Below are 6,159 nucleotides of genomic sequence, written 5' to 3'. Positions count from 1 at the left end.
AAAAAAAAAAAAAAAGAAATATTTTTGCCTAGTTAATGTTGCCAAGCAATGCCTATTTTTTAAAATTTGTCATATACAGAAATAGCATGTTTGTTACATGTAAAAGCTTCCCGATATAAAGAAAAACACTCATGTTTGGAGACGCTGGTCTTTGCAAGTGTACAGTTTTCAAATGTTGTTACCGGTGAAACACCCTTGTGATTTCAACTTGCTACGATGTATTTATTACTCATTTCCTCCCATGTAACTAGGAATATCATGGCTATATTTCATATCAACGTTATATTGAAAGTGAAGGGAGATGATTAATACAAGGTTTTGTAACACTGGGGTGTGTTGGCTTTTTTATTATTTCCCCGCTTTTTTTTGGCAGGTCGGCAGCTGGTCACTTGTTTAAAAAAAAAAAAAAAAATAACTAACCGAACAGCCTCGTGGCATTAAAAAAAAGGAAAATATAAATAAATAGGAGAAACTGGGGTTGGGTGTGCTGGAGCCCTGGGCAGCTTCTCGTGTGCGGCTGCAGCGGCGCCCGGGAGGGGCCGGTTTCCTCCTCGGTGGGTGAGCACTGCTTGGGTGTAAGAGGGCTGAAGCTGGGCTAAAACATGGCAATTTTGAGAAAAGAAAAAAAAGAAGAAGAAAAACCACAACCCTGCTCCGTGCCAGGCTTTTCCGTACTGTTCTCCGCCGCTGGGTGGGCGGGGGCGCGAGGGCTGGCGCGAGGCCCGCGGCTCTTCCCTGGCGCCGCCGCGGCTCGGCCGGGTGCCGGCGCACGCGGCGGCTCGCGCGCCGGTGCAGCGCGGTTGAGCCCGGCAGGGACCTCTGGAGAACGTCCAGTCCACCAACCCCCCTCCCCTTCTCCAGCTGGGGCGCCGAGCGCGCACTGCGCGGGAGCACATCCTGGTGGGAGCGGCGCAGCTCCAGAGCCGGCGACTCCACGGCCTCTCCGGGCAGCCCGTGCCGGTGCCCTGCCGCCTTCACCGCACCCAAGCTTTTCCTCGCGCTCAGCTGGAACTTCCTGTGCTTCAGTTTGTGCCCACTGCCTCTTGTCCTGTCACAGGGGGCAACTGAGAAGAGTCTGTCCCCGTCCCCTTGACACCCTCCCTTCAGGTACTTGTCCACATTGATCAGATCCCCCCTCAGTCTGCTCTTCCCCAGGCTGAAGAGGCCCAGCTCTCGCAGCCGTTCCTCATAGGGCAGGTGCTCCAGCCCTCTGACCATCCTCGTAGCCCTACGCTGGACTCTCTCCAGTAGCTCCACATCTCTCTCCTACTGGGGAGCCCACAACTGGACACAGTACTCGAGATGAGGCCTCCCCAGGGCTGAGGAGAGGGGCAGGATCAACCCCCTCGACCTGCTGGCAACACTCTTCCTAATGCACCCCAGGAGACCATTGGCCTTCCTGGCCGCAAGGGCACATTGCTGGTTTATGGGCAACTTCTTCTCCACAGGGCTGCTTTGGAGCAGGTCAGCTCCCAGCCCGTACTGGTGCCCATACTTACTCCTCTCTAGGTGTGGGACCCTGCACGTGCCTTGGTTGAACCTCAGGAGGTTCCTCTCCRCYCAGCTCTCCAGCCTGTCCAGGTCTCTCTGAAGGGCAGCACAGCCCTCGGGTGTCTCAGCCACTCCTCCCGGTGTGGTACCATCAGCAAACTCGCACAAGAGGCACTCTGTGCCTTCGCCCGGGTCACTGATGAGTCGAACAAGACGGGAGCAGCCCGTGTGCACCACAAGGCCCTCGGTCCGCRGCCGCTCACCCAGCCTGCACACCACCTGCTTGTGCAGCAGCATTGCCTAGAACCCCAGCGAGGTGCCTTCTCCTCCSGTAAATACAGAAGGAAAAGGGAAGGGGGGGGGACACACCAGAACAGAAAATAGCTGGAAAAAGTGCAAGGGAAGTTTGCTGCAGCYGAGCAGTCGGGGGAGCCTGGGAGGCGCCGCAGGTGGCGAACTGGAAGGAGACTTAAAATAAATAAATAAACAAAAAAGATGAGCAAGAGGAGAAATCTCCAGGCCCGCAGGCCAGGCGCCAGCGATCAGTAGCAGCGCACGGAGGCTTTGCCAGCCCGGGCTCCCGYGCCGCGCTTCAGCCCCGGCCGAGGGGGTTTCTGCCCCCCGTTCGCCGCCTTTTCTTCCGCAGCGGCRCTGTGCCCCGTCGCGGCGGTTTGCAGCAGGACAAACCCCGGGCCGGGCACGGCAGAGGGAGCCACAGACCGCGCGCTGCTCCCGGGAAGGCAGCGGAAGCGCCGAGGTCCTCGCYGAGCCCTGCTCCCCGCCGGCCACCGCGCGCTTTTGGCCGCAGTTTTGTTTTAAATTCCCCTCTCGGCCCTGCTGACAGCAGGAGCCCGTCCGCGCGCGAGCGAGAGCGCGGCCAGGGCTGCAGCCGGAGCTCGAGCAGCCCTAGGTGGGAGCAACGGGCCGCTGCGGACCCGCTGGCAGCTCTCACTCGCCCGGCCGCCTCCTTATCCCGGCCTCGTTGCTTCCTTTGCTCCCGCTGCCTTTTCTCCCTGCAGGAGCACCCGCTGCTCTCCGCGCTCGACCGCCCGGGGAAGAAGCGCTGCCGAGAGGCCGGCGGCACGCACAGTTTGTCCCCCCGTACCCAGCGTGTCCACGGGCCACGTGACTTGCGGCATCTGCGGCCAGAGCAGAAAACTGCCTGCTGCGGCTGGGCCCTTCCTCCCTGCTCCGGGGCCGGGGAGCGGGGAAGATAAACCGGCAGGTCTTCGCTGCCATCGGGCTTCCCGTGGGGCCGCGAGCGCCGCGCACGGCCGCGCAGCCGACGGCCCCGGCCGCAGCGCAGCCCAAGAGCTATCGAACAGGGCTGCAACGCTGTGAACGCGCCCAGGCAGGGCTGCAGCGCTGGGCGCGGAGGAGAGCTTCCCGAGGGGCGGGCTGCCGGCTTCGAGGGCAGGCTCAGCCGAAGCCCCACGGGCGCCGTCGGTCGCGGAGGCTGCCCCACGCCGGCGACGCGATAGAGACAGCGGCAGCGATGAGCAGTTTGGGCTCATTAAGAAACCCTGATCTGCTGGGAGGCTGCGCTGACCCCATAAAGCCTCAGGGCTTTCCAGAGGCCGCGACCGCAGCCGCTCCATCGCTCCGAAGACACATTTCTGGTTTGGGCTCCTTTTGGCTCTTTTGACTCCACAAGGATCCACGGGGTCACAAGCGCAAGGAAGGGACGAACTGGTCTACTGTGGTTTCCCTTCAGTAAGACCAGACGGGTGTAGACGCAGGGGTGACATTTGGACAACAGCAGTGTGCTCGGGAAGCAGCAATGCATGGATGGACACACTAGTCCCACCCTGGTTTGCAGCTGCGTCTTGCAGGAATTTGCCAGAGTTAAAAGCAAAGAAACCAGGAATTTTGCACCAAAAAGCTCCTGGGTTTCCACCCAAAAGCTGTAAGCTAGCTCTTTGTCCGGGCTTTTCCCAGCTAACTAGGGTATTTGCCAAGGCAGGATGTTTCCACTGACTCCCTTGGGGAAAGGTTGGGCTGAGCTGGCAGCCCTCACACCCATGGGTGTCTACACCCATAGTTCACCTCATCACCACTGGTGGACTGTTTGCAAGATGGTGCTTTGAGGAAGCAGCAATAGGACTTGGGCTTTGAAGCAGAGGACAAAAATCAACAGCTACCTTGAGAGCAGATGGGGAACGCAATTGGGTAGGAGATATCTGTGCTGGGTTTCCAGGAGGGGCRTCCATCTCTCCAGCAAGCTCCCCGTAAGGGACCACAATCCATCTGCAGAGCTCTGCAATTCCCCTTTTCCAACATCTACTTYTCACTAGTAGCTTTGCCTAGGGGGAAAAAATGATCCACCAAAGAGGCTGTAGAAGGGAATTTATCCAGAAGGGAACCCAGGGCACTTTGCACCATGAAATACGCAGTAYCACTTAGGCAGGAGACCATAGGAGACTTTCTAAGAGAAGACAGCTCAGGTGGGTAGGGGCACGTAGGACATGCTGACATGAGGTGGCCACGCTCTTAGCACATGCACCACAGTGATGACTAGTGCAAGAAACTCCTCACAGTGAGGAGCCCTGGGAGGTGACTAAACGATAACCATGCACCTGCAAGTGAAACACAGAGGGAGAGGACCAAAAAGGCTGTGCCAAGGAACCAGTTGTACATGGCAATGAACCTCAGACTTGTCTCTTTGCACTGCGCACACAAGAGATGGCTGCAGACACTACGAAGGAAACCATGGAGAAAGAAGAAAAACAGATGAGCTGCTTGCATGGGTGACACTCAAGAAAACAGCTGTGAGAAGACACATGTGCCACTGAAGGTGAGAAGGAAATTAATAGAGCATGCAGTGAGACAGCTGGGATCTTGCGGGAAGTGGCAGTTTTGGGACAGAGGCTTGGTTTACAAGCTCCAGCAACATACAGGCAGGTGAAAGAGTCCTCTGATAGCTGTGCAGCCAAAGAYCAACTTCAAACATCCCAAGAGAAGGGCCAGAAAACATGGTGAAGCAAAGGGACCTGTTGGATACAGAGGGCTACAGTAAAGCAAGCCGAGCGCTGCATTCAGAGCACGTCCAAGTGAAGCATTCAAAACAAATGCCATGAGCCGGGGCTTTCAGCCACGGAGCGGCTGGGCATTTTAATAACACATTTTGGTCCTTATACAGAGTTTGGTTCTCATCTCTGCCCTCTTTTATTTGAAGTTACAAACACTTTCAAGCTGTGTCAGGCAGGCAGGAGAGACAAATACTTTTTCCCCAATGAATGCAGAGATCTTCACAGGATCACAAACCCAGGGAGGCTCCTTGAAAAATCCCATACCTAAAAAAAGAACCCACAGGGAATAGACATTTTCTTGCAAAATGTCTGTTTTGACATAAAGGCTGTTTCCCACCACAGTCACCAGCTTTAATATACAACCATGAGGATCAGAAGTAACTCAACTTCATGACAAAGATTTCTTAAAACAAATAAACAAAACAGCTTCTGGAGGATCCCATGAGATTGTTTCCAAGTAGGACAGCCCACCAAGAAAAAGCAAAGGGCTAGAGGGCTTTTGTTCATTATTYCATTTCTCACTCATTTTTCACTCACAAAAAAATGCAATGCCAGTGGATGCCCATCCTCACCYGCAATCCCAAACCACCTCTAGTTGCCTCCTCCCCACTCAGGTCTGTTGTTTTATCCTGAGCTTTGACCCACAGATGGAGGTAAGCAGAAGTGATTGCTAACTTTCATGTGGGGATTTAATTTCTTCTTCCTGCTTCAGGGGTTTTCCTCCCCTTTTCTCATCCAGGTTGCAGAAAAACTCAGGCCAATACAGCCCCTTACAGCAGGACCCGCTCTTCTAACAAGGCAGTCCCACCTCCAAGTGCAGTGGCAACACTGTCTCACCCCTTGAAGCTGCCAGCTGACACAGAAGAGCAAGCACTGGGGAGCGCAAGCACAGCCACWGCCCCCAGTGCCTGCCCCACTCCCTCTGTATCATCTGACAAGGCTTCAGCTCCTGAGGAGTCTGAGCACTAGAAGTCAGTTCTTGAGGATGTCCCCCTAAATGCTTGCATCCTAAGAGGGACCTAAAGGCCAGGCGTTTAAGACAGCAGCTGCTGGCCCAGGCTAAGTTCATTGCCGGCCTTTGTCCACAGTAAGGTCACTCAACCAAGCTAAAGCGCAAGACTTGGGTTTCAGGGTCACTCGCAACACCCGCTTCACTTCTGCCACTGGGGTACGTTTGTTCAGCTAATTCAAACACAAGAGCCACCAGCTGTATTTTCACACCCCTTGTTGGCTTTTGCCCACTCCAGAAAGCCCCAACTGCAGGGCAACRCACAAAAAAGCAACCTGCTATTCTTTTCCTCATTAGATGCTTGTCTCCAGCTGGGTCACTTCAGAACAGAGGCTCTGGATCACAGAGGCCTTGCAGCAGCAGGAACAGGCATTTCTACAGCAGAACACAGCATCATTGGAGCCAGCGATGAGGGCTCACGAAGTGCACAAGAGCACTACAAGCCCACACAAGCCTCAGTGCTTGCAGATGAGAAGAGAGATTCACAGATGCTCCAAACTAGCCACTGCTTCCCATCTTCCCTGTCCCCATACAATTTGCTACAGACTCTGGCACTGAGAAATCCTGATGGAAGGTACTTTGGGGTTTTTTGCTGTCCAGTCAACAACAAATGGAGACTCACCTGGGGAC

Source organism: Rhea americana, unplaced genomic scaffold (assembly GCF_003343005.1).
Source record: "Rhea americana isolate MKP2758 unplaced genomic scaffold, rheAme1 scaffold_42, whole genome shotgun sequence".
Classification (NCBI taxonomy): Eukaryota; Metazoa; Chordata; class Aves; order Rheiformes; family Rheidae; genus Rhea; species Rhea americana.
This window is presented reverse-complemented; position numbering follows the sequence as displayed.